The sequence below is a fragment of the Mycteria americana genome, chromosome 7 (genome assembly GCF_035582795.1).
Source record: "Mycteria americana isolate JAX WOST 10 ecotype Jacksonville Zoo and Gardens chromosome 7, USCA_MyAme_1.0, whole genome shotgun sequence".
Lineage (NCBI taxonomy): Eukaryota > Metazoa > Chordata > Aves > Ciconiiformes > Ciconiidae > Mycteria > Mycteria americana.
The window spans coordinates 7,539,607-7,558,820 of NC_134371.1; the positions used below are offsets into that span (position 1 = coordinate 7,539,607).

The 19,214-nt window shown below is 36.2% G+C and overlaps 1 protein-coding gene across 7 annotated transcripts in view; it reads left to right on the forward strand.

Moving 5' to 3' along the window:
• Positions 1–19,214, forward strand: part of NLGN1 (neuroligin 1) — a 315,570-nt gene that overhangs the window by 120,830 nt on the left and 175,526 nt on the right. The gene's annotated exons all lie outside the window — the stretch shown is intronic.

Genomic DNA, 19,214 nt, shown 5'->3' on the forward strand with positions numbered 1-19,214 from the left:
AATCATTTTTGCTGTATTTTTCCGTCAGCTCTTGAATTTTTAATTTTATGAAATCTCTGACATTCATTATAATTTGTTCATCTTCTCAACACTTTCCACCAGGATTTGAGTTTGAGGGATCTTACTTTGCCATAGGTATGCTGAAAAAATTCTTTACATTTTTTAAATTTCATTAATTGATAATGAAGTGTTCAGTACTGAAATACAAAATATAAAGAGAGAAAAGGCATAGAGGCATAGTGCCGTATAGCTCCAAATAATTTAAAAAAGAAAAGGCAAACATATTCCTAACCTGTTTTCCTTACTTAGGTTCTAATACCTCATGAATTTGGTAAGCACTTAGTTGTATCTCACTGATTTCAACAGGAAACATATGGATAAATTAATTTCTTCCAAAAAAAAGTTTGTTTCTGCCTCTACTTGTCGGTATAATTTATTGCACATTAGTTGATTTGCTTCTATGACTGAAATTTTCCTTTCAACTTAGCAAAATACTCTAGCTCAACTGAAAATGGTTTTGCATTTCATCTGTAAGGCTTTATTAAAGCAGTGAGATGCAATAGGGTGTGCTTTACAGAGCCATTAATGCATGCCCCATGTGTGTTGTGAGGCATGAGGCCAAAGGCCATGTGCTTTCAGCTACCCATGAACCATATTAATGACCTTGTAAAATACACTCCTGAGCATCCTAATGCTATTATAATTACTCACTTTATTATTACATGCCTCTTGAAAAAAACCCTCTAAATATTTTCCTTTCGCTTTTATATAGTCCTTAACTAGGAAGGCTAACTTATGGTAGACTGAAAGGGAAATGTTCACAATAAAAGGAGTGTTAACTTTCTTTTCACCATTTCTTTCTGATAATTTAAAATTTTCTCTTTTAACACTTTATGGGCTTGCACATCCTGCGTGTTCAAAGCTTACGAACCTTTTCATTGTTAAATTTCTCCTGTTGTAATTAATAGCTGTTGTGATGTATATTGCTTGGATTTTGTTTATCATTAGGTTCTTGAATTTATATTAAAAAGATAACTTAAAATGGAAATATACTCACTATTTAATATATTTTCTTCCTAATAGAAAATAATTCACTTGGCATCTACCTTGCTAATATAGATCTTTTGTAATGTGGGCTTCCTCCAGCTGAAGATGTGCTTTAAAAATGTTATTGATAAATAACAAGATACTACCTGCATTTTCCAGCAACTACAAAATTCAACATCTGCGGTAGCGTCCAAATTCCATCTTTGCAGTTGTCTTTAAGCTAAATGTTATGGAAGTGATGATCACAATTTGGAATTTAAGGTTGCATTCTTAAATAGCTTTAAAATGATGCATACCTTTCCTTTTCTTTCCCCTATGCTGTTTTTTCATCCTTTGAAAGTTCTATATAGTTTTTGGCTGGTTTCTTTTTATAAATATTTCATAGGTAGTGTTTTGATCTCTGGTTCGAATTCAGTCGTGGCAGCAGATGTTTTTGTTGATATGTTTCTTTTGAAAGTACTGTGTGCAAACAAATTCACAAACAGAAGTATATTCAGTAGGTGTAGTGGAACTGATAATTTTGAAAAAGTATTATCTAGAATAAATGCTCAGTTTTAACCTTTTTTTCTTCAGACATACAAAATATGAAAAAAAATCGTGTTACTTGGCTATAGTGTATCAAAGATGCAGCTGAGGGTCAGAAAAAGCCTGGATAATCTTAAGAATATGGAAAAAAGCCCTTCTCTTGCAGACAATGTTGTCTTGTAACCACTTCCAGTTCCAGATTACCCTCTTGCAAAACAGTTGCAAGCAGCTGTCATTAGGAATAATGAGCTTTGCTAGAACCTCATCTATTTTTACTAGGACCAACCACAAATAGGAAATATTATGTGTTTTGTACTGAAGAATCAGTGATGACGACAGATTGCATCCGTAGGAGAACCACTTGGGGCAGTGCCTCTGAAAGAGGTGGAGATTCTGTTTCTGCTGCCCTAGAGCACCAAAGAAAACTGGGTCTATGTATTTGTTTTTCTCTGTTATTCCTGTTCTTGTAAGCACCTTTGTGGCTCACCATTGTTGAAGTCTTCACAATGTTCCAGTATGGCTCTGGACAAATTTTCAGTATTGCACCAGTAGTATGTGGGCCTTTCTCTGCTTTTATATGATTCTCTTACAACACTCCAACAAAATAACTTTGAAAAATGAGCCCAAGTAGGTTTATTTCCTATTAATGATTGAATGCTGGCATTTGGATGATGGAAATAGATAAACCAAGTGCCTTTGTCTGACTTTACAGAGGAGAGCTTTTGTCATGAGACTGCACTTTTCATTTACACAAGCGCTTAGTCAGTCTTCTGGTGCTAAAACTTTTGAGTCCTTTAAAAGCTTTTTCTATCACGATCTCTGTGGTTCCTCAGTGTATTCTCCCTGGAGACCTGCACGAGTTAGGTAAAGATAATCAATCTCACTCTGAAAGAAACAAAATTACTTGTGACGATCAATGTCCGCTAATAGTTACTTGTTGTTAAAGTCATCCTGCAAAGTTGCAGGACCCAGCAGAAACATATTCAGAACATGGTTCTTAACTTCTCACTGCCAAGTAAGCGATGTGCCGGAAGCCAAAAGAAATGAAAACAAGCATATGAAGGGGTTTGGTTTTCACTAGCTTCAATTTAAGTTTATATAGAATGAGGAAGATTTTTTCCAAAGGAAAGAGCCAGACTCTTCTCAGAGATATCTAGCAAAAGGACAAGCAGCAATGGGCACCAATTATACAGGAAATTCCAGTAAGAAAAACTTTGTTTACTCTGAGGGTGGTCAAATGCTGGAACAGGTTGCCCAGAGAGGTTGTGGAGTCTCCAGTGTGTGGAGATACTCAAACCCCACCTGGCCACGGTCCCGAGTAACCGGCTGTAGTTGACCCTGGTTTAAGCAGGGGAGGTGGTGGACTGGATCTCCAGAGGTCCCTGCTACCTTGAGGCTGTGGTTCTCTGATCTTAAGGCATAGCAGTGGGATACCAAGCACTAAGAGGGGGCAGATGAATTGTTCTCTAGGTGTCTACCTGATCTTTTAACTCCTGATTGTCTTTGTAAACCTTGTCTCTGCACAGACTGGACTCTCATGAAAATTAATTAGCCTATTATCAGGCAAAACCCATGCTTTTCTGCAAAGCAATAACCACCCTACTACCTTTTTTTGACATGAGTAGATATATCGTCTACTTTCACTTGCTATGGTTTCAGGCTGTGGCTCACAGGCACAGGAAGGATTACTTCTTCTGCCATCCCAACGGAGTAAACTAGCTCTGATTTGACAATCCGGCAGTGAGAGACAATGATCTGTCTCCTGCAAACTTCACAGTGGCTTACGTCCAAAGCAGAGATGCCAAACCGTTTTCACACTTAAACTAAGCCTTTCAAGCTCTTTTGGTAAACCTTGCACTTAGCCTCATATTGCCCAGGAATTAAATGTTGGGGGGTGAAGAATCACATGATCACAGGTTAGGCCAAGTCAAGTCTTATGCTGTAGCTTTTTCAGTTGGAATTTGAGTTTTCTGGAAAGGAGCTCCTGATTTTGAGGAGTCCCAAAGACTGCCTGCAAGTTATAAGTGAATGGAAGACTACTTTTTCTCTCCCTTCTTTGCCTTTTTTGACTCTTAGGAAAGGATCCAGTGTAATCTGTACCTATACCCATGAAATGCTGGCTTGTTTTAGTTTGATGCCAATTACTTAGGTTCAAGCCTACCAACCACTGACCTATATCGCATCCTAATTTTTTCCTTTGTTTTCATCATGCCAGGATGTTTCCTCTGTGCAGTCACTCATCTCACTGTTCTTTTTCCACACAATTTGGCAATTCCTGAGCACATACTTTTTCACATCTCTTGACACATATTGGAAAATCACATGTTGATGAAGACCAATTTCTTAACTAAAAACTGCCTATGCCATGGGTGAATACATCGCTTAGGGTACATTAGTGAAATTCTAAAACCTTACTTTTTGGAAGCTTATCATACACTAAAAGCAGCAAAAGGAAAAAAAATTAAATTGCCAATTACAGCTAATAGCTTTCTGCAATTGGCATGTATAAAGCAGATTGAAGGTACTTTTAATAGCAGCTTCTCAGTAAATGCAAGTAGTGAAATGCTTTGGAAGGAAGCAGTTGCAAAAAGCAGGTTAAATGTCCCGTGCTTAACAACTTGCAGAGTCTAGAAGGCTGTTTTAAAGACATCTTTGGGGATTTCTCTGTAAGAATACAACTGATAAATGGTTTTGTTTGTTTTCCGTTGAGAGTGTTTACATATATCTGATATTATTGGCTGCATTTCCTTAAAAAAAATCGTCCTAAAATAATGTTAGTTTTAAAAGAATATGAAAAAGAGAAACCAATGCTAGTGATAAACCTCATTATTTCATTAAGTGTTTTCATTAATACCAATTCTTTAACATAAATATCGCTAAGGTGAATCAAAGAAATTGAAGTACTTTTTTTCGGAAAGCAGAAAATGTATTTTGTATATGAAGTCACTAATTTTTCAGAAGGAATATCGTAGTAGTTTTAATGATGGAAGAATTTCAAGAAAAGCAAAGAACTTGTTAATACTACGATAAGTTAAGAAATAAAGATCACTCACCAAAACAGGGCTTTCTGAACATTTTTTTTATATTTGTATTTTTCAGTGCTGTGTAAAGCACATTAAGTACAGATGAAAGGTTAAGAGCGCAATAAACAAAGGCTGGAATGTGATTTTGATGGGTAAGCTGCACTTTGATCTTCAGACTATGTAACACTGCTACCTGGGTCAGCACTAACACTCAGCAGGACAAACAATCAGTTGTTCACTGCAGTATAAAATTCACAATTCCTTATTTTATGCCATGCTAGCAAACATTCTTGTGGCACACCAAAGGAAGGAAAGGGAGAATGTAGGTGTTTTAGCAATTTGTGTAATTTAAAGCAACTTTAAACATGTGTTTAGTAAATATTTTCTTTAAAGTACTATGGTCATTAACACATAGCACTATAGGAACGGATTTATATCAAATACTGAACAACACTGATGATCTTGAAAATACTAATAATATATGAAATTACTTAAAACCAGGAATGAAATTGTAGGTTATGTGATAACTTAAAAAAAGTTCAATTCTTCTTTTAATTCAGTTAGACAAAATTACATTTCCTACTATACCCAACTGTTCTCCTGCATTATAATTTCCATTTTCTCCTATGCATTCATCCCTTCAGAAAGATGGCTACTTCTTTTTAAGTATCTTAGTTTCACTTGCACTTTCCAAACACAATTAACCGTGTTCTCAGATGTGAAGCTGTGCCATTTGCACATTGCTCCTTGCTGAAGGCAACGCTCATCCAGTGCTCTTCAACGTACAGCGCATTGTCACATTCCGGATGATGTGGGTAACCTTGACATCCTTCTCTAATAACACTCGAGTAAAAGCTTTTAAAGATTTCTTTATGCTAAATTTTTCTCTCCCTTACATTGGTACAACTCCGAAGAGATGTCAGTGACAGTACCATAGTTTCACATCAGTCTGAAGCAAGAGGACAATTTGAGATACAAGGAAGACTATCTCAAGAGCATAATAAACAGAAAGAGTACAGTAGGAAATCTAGACCCTTTAAAAAACCATGACTTTGATATTTCCTTTCTTTCAGTACACCTGGTCTTTGTTGCTAAAATAGTTTTTGCGATTTTATAACTGCTCATTATTTCTGTTGTTCCTGATTAACTATAAATATCATAGTTCTACTGATTTCCATTAGATTGCTTACATGTATAAAATTAACATATAATAGATGTTTATAGAATCTGAGTCTTGGAGAACGCAGTGAAGAAAACAGTAAAAGTTTGCTTTTAAGGAAACTGGAAAAATAAATATTTTTCACCCTTTGAATCTCAGTGCAGAAAAAGTGTGATTTCAACTTTACGTATCACAAATTTTACGTACCGATTGTAAAATAAATACTACTAATTCTAAAGACACGTATTGGAAAATTAATTTCCTGTTCTGTATTATCTTCATAAAGCCTTTGTAGTATTTTACTGGATCACAATAGTAAGAATCGTCTGTTTTTAAAGAAACAAAAACTGATCATTGAAAACAATTTTTTTTTCAGTTAAAACTACACCCATACTGACTTTTTTATGTACAAGATAGTTGCAAGATTATCATGTACTCTGAATAGATATATCACAAATGCATAGATTGCTTTTAAAAGTGTGACCATATCTTAATTATGGCCTTGATTCTAGCAAATTTCAGGCAATGAAAAACTCATTCATTTTAATTGTGTTGGATCAAGCCCCATATTTATAATGTGATGTAATTGTCCACTGCATTCATGACATCTGGCAATATAATTCTCAATCACAAGGAAAGCACTAGATTATATTTATTGGTGCAGGATTAGCCATCAGACAATGCCCAGTCAACAATAAAAAGCTATTCAGAGGCTTCCTTCATCAACAATTAGGAAATTAAGTCAGAATGTATCTTTATTTATATTTATTTAAATGTTACATTGCTCCTGTCATGATGATATCCACCTAAAGTTGATACAAGCTGTTGTTACTGACAGAACTACTCCATTTCAATCTGTTCGAGGTTGAAGGATATGCGTATTTATTCCATAATTTTTTCTCCAGAGATTGCCGCCATTGAAAATTTGGCTAGCAGGAAAGAACTGACACACCATAAGTTTGAGCTGGCATGTTGTATCACAACAATGTCATACGCTGTCTTCGCTTGTTGTATCTGAGAAAAAGATTTTTAGTGCCCTTTGCAATTGTTTCTCAGCAGAAGAGACAATACTGGAAATACCCAGATTGTTAAAACTACCCTACATGATGCAAATGCCACTGCGTATTATGCATCCATTTGTTAATTATACCTGACCAATTCATTAATGACTTTCTCTTTGGTTCATTACAGAGAGATAGATGGGGCTTAGGACTCTGAGACTCCCAATACTCTAGCTATATATTTGGTTTCTGGGATGCAACAGGCAGATTAATATAACATATCTCATTCCACGCTTTCATCTTGATCTCATTTGTTTTGTTTCTCAGCCAGTGAGCACTGGCCTCGCTGCCTGCCTGTACACAGCTGAGTGGAAACCACGAGGGGAAAGATTATTACTTGCTTCTTTCTTGCTCTACACCAACTAGCAGATAGGAATGGCATTTCCTTTCCCTTGATCCTCCAGTTTATACGAGGCACTTTACACTAGTGAGTGCATAATACTTAAAGCTATTGCAGTACAGTGCACCCTCAGAGACTCTGTTCTAGGGTTCTTGTCAAGGAGCTCGAGTGCTGTGCTGAATTACGTGACACGCAGGGAAGCTAATAAAGGACCTGTGTAGATCTGCAAGCCCGAGTATGCTGTATCCGTGCATTTGGAGTAGTAACAGAAGAGAAACCAAAAATTTGGTATTATAATCCATTTATTTTTCAGGAAGTTGTGTTTAATCTCTTGTCCTTCACATAAAAAAGCTTAATTTCAAGTGAGATAAAGCTTCATTTCCAGTGAAACTAAATCAAATATCATAGCTAGCAGTGTATTTCCCCCCCAGAATAACTCATCTAAGTCTTTAAAAATTAAATGATGATGGTTGAAAAAATGGACTGTGTTGATAACTGTCATTTAACTAATTTAACCTGTTGGCCACTGTGTTGTCAGTTTGTACGGGACAAACATTGTTTGCTGCTACTTCCTGGTAAGTGTTTTCAAACACTGAATTTGTATATGATTTGCATTAATAGATAATGGAAAAAGCAAATATGTAATTGAATAGTTTTTCCAGACAGTCCTGTTGCTGCGTAGCTCTTAATTTTATTTTCAGAAACTGCCTATGCCAATATTTCTATTTTTGTTTTAGAGAATAATTAAATTGTAATGCCTAAGGCTATCTGAAATTGTATCAGTAAAGTAAGTTGCCAAAGTGAAATGTGTCATTGCATGAGGGATGGCACAGAGAAAATAGAACAGTAATATTGGAATTATTCTTCTAATTAGCTTAGATTCATTGTTGTTTCTAGTAGTTGAGATATATGACATATTCTAGAGCCTAGTAGAGAGAAGAAAAGATGGAGATGAATGTAACAGGGATGTGTACATATGATGCCAAATGGCACATATGATTTGATATCACTGTTTTGAGTTTGAAGGTATAGTGTTTCTTTCAATACCTCTTTTTCTTCCTCTCACCTCAAAGATTTTTTAGCTCTCCTTTTTGATCACTCATGTATCTAAAAAGAAAGGTTATTCCACCCCCATCACCATTAGGTCAGTAAATCTAGGTGTCATCTGCCTAACAGCGTAATGAGCAGTAATAGCTCATAATGACCATAATGAGCACTAACAGCTGAACATGTCAAATATACTGGAAAAAAGAAGAGTTCCCTATGGGACTCCAGCCTCCTCGAAGTGGAGTTACAAAGAGCTACTGTAGATAGCAGTGAACTACTGAACTGCAGTGCAACCACAGCTTGTTCCAAAAAATCTTTTATAGAGGAAGCCAACTTGAGAGTGACATTTTTTGACATTCTTATATTCGTTATAAAGCGAGATTTCTCAGAGGATTTTGAAACAAAACAGGTATTTAAGTTTCTGGTCAAACCTGAAGGGGAAGGTCTTTTTATCAGGGCAAAACCACAATGCAAATCTAACCCTGGCCACAGGGCAGCACACTGATTTTGCTTCTGATAAAGGTGGAACAGAATTTTATGAGAACATCTGAGGCATTTAAGGTAGGATGTGACCTAATACGTTACTGTTTTACCCTAATTCTACAGCACAAGCAGGTCTTGGGAGTAAGTGCAATCAGTCAGCCTGCATGCCATTCCCACTACAGTGTTTGCAGCTACAGATGTCCCAAATTAATTTACCTGATTTATCTTACACAAAAGTGTGTTGATTTTGCAGTTCTCATATTTCATCCTTTGGGAATACTCTGACATTTTGTAATTTTTTTGGCTCGATTTTACTGATGCATCACAGAAAAAGGCTGCCTAGATTTACCTGGAAAATTAAACAGTTACAGCTATCCTCATGTTTCCCCTGACACTGGATGATGCTCCATGCAAGAAATAGTAACAAGAACACTATTTTCTTATCAAATGGTCTTTTACACCTCTATAAAAATTCACCTCTATTTTGATCCATTCTGTTCTAATTTTTCTTTTTGTTTTACTCTTTGCATTGCTTTCTGACTTCTTCTTCATCACTCTTCTTCCTGCTGAAATGTTTTAACTCCACCAGTCTTGCAGCAGAGTTTGAAACGAATCCATATCTACCCTGTATGCCACTGACCAAGGCAATGTTTTGTAAAAATAGAGTCAGGCTTTTTTTTAGTATTTTCAGGGAAGCCGTGGTTTCTCTCAGGTCGCATGGGAAAATAATGAAAGCCATGGCTTCCAAAGAGAAAAACGTAACTCTTCATATCTGTTTACAAACTGATCAGCTATGTAATTTTCCTTTATGTATGAGACTATGAAACTAAAATGCAATGCCTGGTTTTCAATGCTATGATGAACAGAGTCAGCAAAATTGTAGGAAAAAATGAGATGTGTTATCAAGTGTTTCCTCAAGCAGATTTTGGACATCGAAGATGTTACTGAAGTAATGCTTTTGCCTAAAATTGATGCAATTTTCTTTAGCTCAAGCCAACAACTGAAGTATTCATCGAGTTTTTAAGTACATGAATATTTTTCTCAGTAAGTGGTCCAGTTTGTTTCACCTCAATTAATTGCATTCATGTGGATATGTTTGCCACATCAGGGCCTGAGAGTTTGAGAGTATCAACATCTATCAAACAACAAGGAAATGTAAGGGAATATAAGAAAATGTTGCTTTACTGATCAGTAAGAATAGCAAGCCCAAATGTCATAGTCTTCTAAAGAGCAATGTCACTGAGACCTGATGGTGAATACAGTCAAGCTTTTGACTGCGCCAGCTAAGTACGCACCGGGCATAGCAGGCAGACTGCACTGATTTTGGCAAACATCTTCCATGAAACCTGTGTAGGTAGAGACTTTTTCAAGGAATACCAGTCCATATTGTTTCTGTAATGGGAAAAATTGTGGCTGATTTCATAACAACTTTTTGGTTTAGATGGTATGTAAAAGAACAAATCCGAAACTTCTCTAAATACTAAGAATTACTTTCTATAGAGAGTGATCACTGTATGTGCAATGTTATTCTTATCCTTAATTAGATCAGTCACAGAAACAGTCTTGTAAGAAAGACAGTGCGACTCCTCTGTGCCGACTGCAGAAGAGTGTCTGTACTTGTATATATGTGTTTATATATTACTATATGTGCATACATTCAGGCACATATATATGCTACAGTTATTATGCGGCAACACTTGGCATATACTTGAGATATCACATCACTTTATGAAACACATTTAATCTTCATGATTTCCTCATAAAATATATATGGCACTTCTATCCCAGGTGAGATACAAGAAAAGAGACTTTCCAGATGTCCAGCCCTGGGTCCATGAGAAGCAAAGATGGCAATCCCACCTAATGATCTAACCATCTGAAAACACTGGCACGGAATAGCCATCTGACAGGCTGATCAGCATTCCACTCGTTCAGATATCTCACACGCTGCTTTTGCAAACCTCTCGGTCTATGAGAAGATCAAACATAATTTTCAGGAAATGGGGAAACTTTAAGAAAAATATTTTAAGTCTTTCAGGCAATCAGAGAGGGATGCCTTTTAGAATTGTGTTTAATTTATAATTAAACTTACTATTTTTTAAAGAAGTCTAGGTCCCTCCAGAATATAAATAAGGTACTTTAAGTGAAATAATCTGTAATTAGAGGATCCAAATGTCTGGTATGACATTTATCTTTTTTTTTTTCCTCCTCCCCCCGCCCCCCCCCTTTTTTCCTTTTTTTTTTTTTTTCCTTTTTTTTTTTCCTTTTTTTTTTTTTACTTCACAGATAACCATCTGCTTTAGAGAAGTTTTTCACACACTCTTGATTCTGACCAGGAAAGGATTGCTTTTAATAGTGTCCTATTTCTGAAATGTACATGGACTAGGAATGTATAAAAGTGAAAAGGGATTTAAGGGATTAGTAAAAATGGATGAAGTGGATTCCTACCTGAAATTAGGTTTTACTTTGTGCCTATAAATGATTACTTGAAATGTATGGAAATTATACTCAAGCAAAATATCCATCCCACCGTAGGTAGTGACCAAAGTCTCCGAAATCTCAGTTATTTATGTGTCATTGCCAACGGACAAGTGTTAGTAGAAAAATACCAACAATCTGAATGGTTTGATTTTTGCCTAGAACTGGTAAGTTAGTAATATCCAGCTCAGATTTCTCTTCATCTCTAGGTCATAATTAGAATAAATCAATCTGAAATGTGAAATACTGTTTTTTCACTTTCTAACTGCTGTTGTTGAATCACATGTAAATCACGTCAATACAAATCATTAGTCTCTGCAGAGATCACTATAGAAAGTATTCTTTGCCTTTCCTTACTCAGAGTATGTCTACGTGCATATAGTGGTTCCTTCTGTCTTTAAAATGTGTTAACCAGGAAATTTGATAAATCAAGGGCAACTGCTAATGAGAGCTATCAAAGTTACCAAAGGGACCAGTATAAAGGAAATGGAACACTGCAGATATAATATATTTTATGGTGAAGGAGCACCAGCGTTAGTGAACTTGGGAGGATGCGAGTTAAAATTCAGAGACTTGTTAACATCTTTCTTTCCAGCTTTTGTCTTCCTCATACTATTTTATGGGTTAAACGCTTACACTGGGATTTTAGTTTAGACAGATAATTTTCTGGTACTTTCTCATTTTCCAACATCAGGTCTTGCTGTTTCCCCTAGGAACTTCCGAGAGAAATCAGCCTCCCAACTATTATTAGCTTGTCCTGTACGAGTGCCCTAGTGACACCAGATCTAATGGCATCACTTGGCCTATGAAAGATCACTTTCACAGTGAAAGAATCTATCACTGTGAAAGATTCTTGCTGTAACAGCTATAAAATCCTTTCTACAGGTGTTGCTTGCTTACCTGAATGCAAAACTTCCCATTCTGGGCAAGATTTTGTTTTTAAAAAGAAAGGAAAATAAAAATATAAAATTAAATCCTGACTGCAGTCAGCTGCAAAGAATGCTCTGTGGTCCAGGTGATACCGAAAACAAATGCGGTGATAGAGAAAGGATGAGTCAGGCCTTAAAAATAGATGTGAGCAGGTGCTTATTAGGAAAGCAAAGGTGGTACACAATTGGCCATTTCTGTGATTATTACATAGATCATTTCACATCTTCTACTTATCCGCAACTTTTGACATGTCCGTCTTGGTATTGGGTACATTGGAACTGTACACCAGCTAAAAAGATCATATTAATGTATTATCCTTGGTCCTAACAACTTTTGCAGATACTTTTTGACTTCCTATCCTATTATTATTATTCTTCACCTTTTTGAGGAAAAAAAAATTAGAAATTCTATTAAAGACAGATCTTACATGAACAATTTTGTGCTGACCCTGTTTGTTGTGAGGCATAAAACATAATTTGTGTTTGTAAGTTGTTTGTACAGACTGGGAAGATTTTGAGGGAGGCGGTGGTGGTATTGAGTTTTTGTTTGGTTTGTGTTGGTTTTGCCTCTGGCTTTTCTTGTGTTCCATGACAACGCCCAGCTGTGCAGGCAAAAGGGATAACTTTTCTCCTGACTCATAAAAATGCTTGAGAAAATGACTCTTTTTTTTTTTTTTCTTTTATGTTGACACAGAATATACTGAATGGCTATTTTTTTTTCCTTGGACTTTGGTTTTATTTTGTTTTGTTTTTTCCTTCAGGGTAAATTACTAATAGACTTTGGTTTTTTCACTTCCCTTCTTCATTTGTTCCTCTTTGATGTTAGTTTTTAGTAATTTGTTTAAGAACAACACACCAAAAATGGTAGAAGGAATTTTAATGCAGCTCCTTGGTTATAATTAGGAAAAAAGTGTGAATATATTTCCTCGTGTATGTCATTTATAACAGTTTAGGCAATTTGCTGATGTACTGCTAACTGATTGCCTTTGGGAATATGAACTCTGCACATGCCCTAGTCAGACTCCAAACGTTTTTTTGAGTTTTTGACTCTGTCTTGCCACTTACCCTCTCTCTTGAACTATATTGTTAAGGGGCTCCAGCAGCAAATGCTTGACTAAAGTACTATTACCACTGAAATGTAATTGTGCATGACAGTAAGTTACCTCCTACTGATGACTGAGCTGAGAAGAATAAAGTTTTCTGGCAACGGGCATCTGCCAGTTTGTATGATGACATTGTGAGAGCTGGTCACTGGAGTCACCTGAAAAAGTCTGGCAGCTTATACGAAGGCAGAACTCGGACTCCTTGGCATTATCGGGAGTTCAAAAAGAGAGGAATCTTCTTGAATCATGAGCTTGATGAGACAAGGGCTCCCCTTTTCACACAACGGAGTCTTTCTTCAGGAAAAAGGCTGAGCTACAAAGAAGCGTGTTGTATTTGGGAAAGCTGTTGTATTCCAGTAGCCTTAGCAGACGTCCGAACTGTCAAGAAATTTATCTCCTATTTCACACTGAGGTAGCTACATTATGTGCCTTTTAGTTTACTCCCAGACTTGCTTTCTGAGTGAGGAAATTCATTTTTCTGAGATGAAATCTAGGTGCAGTTGTCTGGATAGTTTATTTCAGAGGCTACTGCCCAGGGGGTGCTGCTCAGAGCCCGAGACCAGGCCAGCCTGGCTCCTCTGCCCAGTGCTTCTCTGCAGCAGCGTCTCAGCGCTGTCCTCAGACATCTCCACGCTGCTGGACTCCCCAGGCTGACTGTTTAGGAAACATGGAAACCCTCTCCCCAGCCTGCTTTTTGCAGGTTTATGTTATGTAGTTATCTACCGAAGACCTGAAAAACTCAGTTCAGTGCTTAAGGTGCTCCAGCCAGCTCCACTTATTGTAGCTTCCTAGGCTGGTTCCTCATGGTATTTCGCTGGCTTTTATGGAGACCAGGCAATCCTTAGATAGCTATTGAGTGAATGAATCAGGCTCCTACTTTCCATTGCAATTAAATGGAAATTTATTGCCTTACTGCATTGTTGTTTCTTTGAAAATCACAGTTTAGCTGCTGTAATAAGGGTGTTTAATTCTCTGGTTTGCAGTATTCCAAGAGAAAGAGGAACTTATTTTAATGGTCCCTTCTGGCCTTGAAAAGATGAGTATTGATAAGTATTTGCAGGCACCTAACTTGGAACTTTGCCCTGCTGAAAGTAAGCTGGTATAAATCCCAACGTCTTATACATTCTCTCCCCATCTTTCCTCCAAAAGATTCAGATCTTTTTCTCTTATGTACAGACCTGACAAGCTTCATGAACTGATCATAAGCCTCACTTTCTTGACCTGTAAGACCATCTGATTGTACATTCATCCCCATCTCCTGGTCTGATACATGTGCCCACTTCCAATTTTCATTATTTTGAGAGATCTATCTCTGTTTTACCTGAAGGAAATAGAAAAATTTTCTGATTGCAGGCTGGGCTTTTTCAGGATGTTGCACAGCTCTTTATCCTTTTTCTGATCAGAAAGCTTTACTGCACTTATTGTCTCAAATACTGCATGTGCTATGAAAGGTCTAAAGGAAAAATGGACTTTATACTTAGATAAATTTAGAAAGAAAAGATCACAGAAATCGTGCTAAAAACCAAAAAGGTGTTATTCACTTCCGTAAAGCATATTAAGATCACGGATACCTATTTTTTCCCCTATAAATTAATTCTACTCCCTCCCAAACTCCCAAAACAAAACTCCAGATTCCCAGACAATCATGCTTTGTGAATAGCTCGATCTAAGCTGCATTTCTTTGTCAAAAGAATATACCGTCCCAAAATTACATCAAAAATTAGGATGGGAGGTTTTTTGGTATATTGATACTTGCATTTTTTGAGTTACCATTTCTCTGAGTATTATATAATAGCATTTATGCATACATTTTGTTAAAAATATCTGGTTTGCACTCTGAAAGAAATGTGAGGTAACTAGCATGTTAGAATGCAGTAAAAATGAAATATAAATTTGTGTGAAGGTGACTTGTAAACAAGTTAATTTCATTATTTTCTGTGCATATGCTTTTAATATAAAAATATGCATTACGGGAACATACTAAAGTTTGATGATCCTTTGAGTAGCCAAGGCCACCTTCCATTTTTTCCATCTTCCCATCATTAAAGGCCACCAAATGTAATACAACATCTTCAATGAAAAGAGCCTTGAATACAATTTTCTTCTACACAAGACATAGTATTTCATGTTAAAAAAATTTGGTACCCATCTGACGTTCTTTTCTCAACTTCCCTCAGAATGATTTCTAAGAATGATTCAGGCACAAGATACTCAGTATGGAGGCAGTACGCCACTTAATATCAAACATGAAAGGAAGAATAATCTTTGTAATGCAGGAGGAGGGAATCAGAGTTGGTTTCTTTTTGTTTCCTATCCGCTTCTTGTTTAAAAAAGATTGTGACATAGTTTCTTGTTCTGTAGAATGGAAAATTGCTACTTATTATATTTGTTATAAAGCTGTCATCATTCATTAATATTTATAAAATGTTTTGAGATCTTCATAGAGCTATATCCTGTAAGTGAATAATCATTCACTCCACAAAACCAAAGGTATTAATATTAATAATTATTAATATTTTTTTAAGATTTACTTTGTTACCTGAATTGGAAAAGTATATACTGTTTTTCTTTTCATTTAAACAGAGCAAACCAGTTAGTTTTTACCTTTACATTCTGAAAGCTGCATAAAGCAACACTGCTTGCAATTTCTCTTTTCAGAATATATCCACAAATCCGAATTGTAAAAAAATATTTATTTCTTCTTCTGGGATCTCTATTATACCAAATAACAATAGCCTTGGATTTAACTATTATAGTTGTTACAAAACCTGAGCTTCTGTCATGCAGAGATTTGATTTGTTTTGTTCCAATACTGCCATTTAGACAGGTATTCAGTGTATTCCACTTCCCTTTTTCATTCTTGCTGTTTATTAAAATAGGCCATGATTTTTATCATGGGTTATCCTACTGTAAACACACAACTAATTTCCAAAGGCATCTTCCTCCCTGAGTCCGATGGTAATCCTCAACCCACACATTATTGGTTTTCATTTCCTTTTGAATGTCAATTTTAAACCTTTAAGTATTGAGACCAAATTAATTTTTATATGGGCTCTTTATTCATCATATGGAATAAATTGTCTAGAATAGGTCATTTATCTAGTGCTGGACATTTCGCTAGAACCATATCTCTGAGAAAAAAAAAAAATTCTCCCCTTTTGCTTGAATTCCTAGTCTATTAGTATTTTAGAAATAGGTTAAGTAAGATTAAGAAAGGCCCTTCCACAAAACTTTGGCTAGTACCTCGGGAACAGACAGACATGCTCTGTAAGAGATATTAATTGTTAGAGATTATGTTAACTTCATGCTTTCTCTTTATGGGTTTGAATACACTGCTTATGAAAGGTCTTGAGTTACTAACCCTGGAGAATGGCTATTTATTCTAAGACTGGTTCCTGATCAAGAAATCATAAGTAAAAGCTTCCATAAAGCATCCTCTCACAGGGAAGCAAACTGATTTTGAGAGATTGTGTTTAAAGGGAAAATGAAATTAAGACAAAAACCATCAACACCCACATGTTTGTTCTTCATTAGTTCCTGTTGTGATGGCGTATTTGCAGTATGGAAACTTAGGCAATATGAAATAGGAAAGATCACTAAAGAAGTTTACACAACTAGCTGAATATCACAGACAGTGGGTCATGCATTCATATAGCTAGCCAGGAACTGGACAGGGCTAATTAAGAGATTTGGTAGATTTTATTCAGATTAGTATTAATAGCAACACTCCACAATTAAACTGTTGAAAATTAAGAAAGTTTGAAGCTAGTAAAATACAAATATTGTATGAATACTTATTGGCTTTAAAGCTTGCTTTCTAGAGGAAATAAAAGTTTCCTCAATGTCCTGTAAAGATTTTTCTGTGCTTTCTACAAGCCAAAGTTTACTACAGATTTTATTTTTATGAAGTTATTCCTGTAAATTCCAATTGTTCTCTCCTCATTGGAGGCCTGTTGGTAATACAATACCTTAGTAAATGTGTGCTAGGGAAATAAATCCCCAGTTAGTTGCATTTAGAAGTAAGATACTCTAAAGTTTGTGTATCGGAGATTAGAAGATGCTAGCACAAATGCAGTATCTAGCTATGCAGTGGGTTTGAATTTGGATATGAAAGGAGCGTTACTGTGGAGCCAGTTGGCTGTTGTGTCTGCGTCAGAGGAAGTTTTACTTGATTTTTTTATTAATTTAATGCACTAAACTGTCTACTCAAAAAATGTTTTGAACTCTTCCTAATTCTGTCCCATGAGGCCGTGCAGCTGGTGTTGAAAGGGAACTATGGAAGACTTGCCCCAGTCCCAATTTTATTTGTTGCCGTGTCAGTTGTGGGGCTTTTTTCTTCTGGGATTTTTATGTTGGAAACCAGCATAACTGGGGCTGTTGTGGTGTTCTAAAACAATCACCTTAGCTCTGCCGTTGTCTGTGGACTTCATATCTCTCACCCTAAATAAAAGAGAAGCTCTGATGGACAAGAGCCAAAAGGAAGACTAGATGGAGAAAATAATAGAAGGTGAGTATCATAATCACTAGTATCATCTTTAACACACTACAATTATACTAAATTACTGATCTATGTTATTTAAAATGAAATGAGAGCATAAGGTATAGGTCTTTCTGATATTCTTTGTTAGAAGGATGATAGACTGCCAAATTTAATTTTTAAATAGACATAGAGCATTTGAGTGTTGGTCAAGAATTTCATTATACCCCTGCTTTTACTTATGAATCTAGCTGGAAAAATCACCTTTGTCTCTCAGTTGTGGAAATGAGACACAAGCGTTGGTTAATAAATTTGTTGCAGTTCATTGCTGTGACAGCTAATAGATGTACATATTGGCAATTTGCTTAGTAGATTATAATTTACTGACACTTTTTAAAATTAGAATGTGATCTTCCATTGTCTTTAATCTATTTGCATCATGGATGACAAATGTCTTTCCTGAAGGGTAATCCCTTATTATCATAAAATAACTTTACCCGAACTGTTACATGAAGAGAACACCCAAAACTGTAAGCATTTAAAATCCCGGGATTTTGCTCCTTAAGAGCCACATCATAAGTGCTGATTTATCATTGTTCTTAGAGCAGTACTCTTTTCAACTGTAATCACATCTTACACCCATTACAAAATGGACTCTGTAGCTGTTTTGACTCTCCAGATCTCTGTTATCATGAGAGATAGATATCTATCATAGGAAACTATTTCTTTGACTAATCAGAATAATATTACTGGGAGATACAGTGTAGCACATTTCTTCTAAGCGTCAGGAAATTATTCTGGCAGTACAAAAGTTGACAATGTTCACATCACACAAGAGTGTCCTCTGATTTTGGATGGTCAGCTTGAAACAACCGAGGGGAGGTTCTCGGAGATGGTCTCTTACCATAATTTCAACTGAAGGTGACACAAGTGGGAAGTGCTCAGTTATGCTAGAAGTCACTTTTGTTGCCTCAATTAACTCTGTTGCCTCAATTAACTCTATTCTGTCGGCGTAGGGAATCATGAAACTTGAATGTATAAGGTAGCCATACCCAGTAACGTTCAACGAATATTCATTTAGTACAATCCAATGAATACTTCTTAATGTCTCTATTTTTTGTTCCCTGTGCACACAACCGAGCTCAGTTAAGGAAGCAGAAAGCCCAGTACAGAACCCGCACAAGGACTGAGTGAAGTATCCTCAAAAAGCCAGAAAAACCTAAGGGGCTTTACCAACATGAGTAATACATGCATTCTTCAGGCTGGTAACTTTGCTGCTCTAAAAAGATAAGTGAAAAATTAAAACCAAAATTGTCCTAGCTAAAAACTAAAAATCTAAGAAACAGCTGCAAGCACTTAGAAATGCAGCAAAAGAGCAGTAGGCAAGTGGTTTATATGGAAAAACATACAGCATCTTCTGCTTACACGCATAGGATGGTACAAAGGCAAAACACCTTATCTGTACCTGCTGGAATAGCAGATGCCCACTGGGAAGTAAACAAAACGCAGTTCATTGCAGTGTTTTACCATAAACAACTCTCA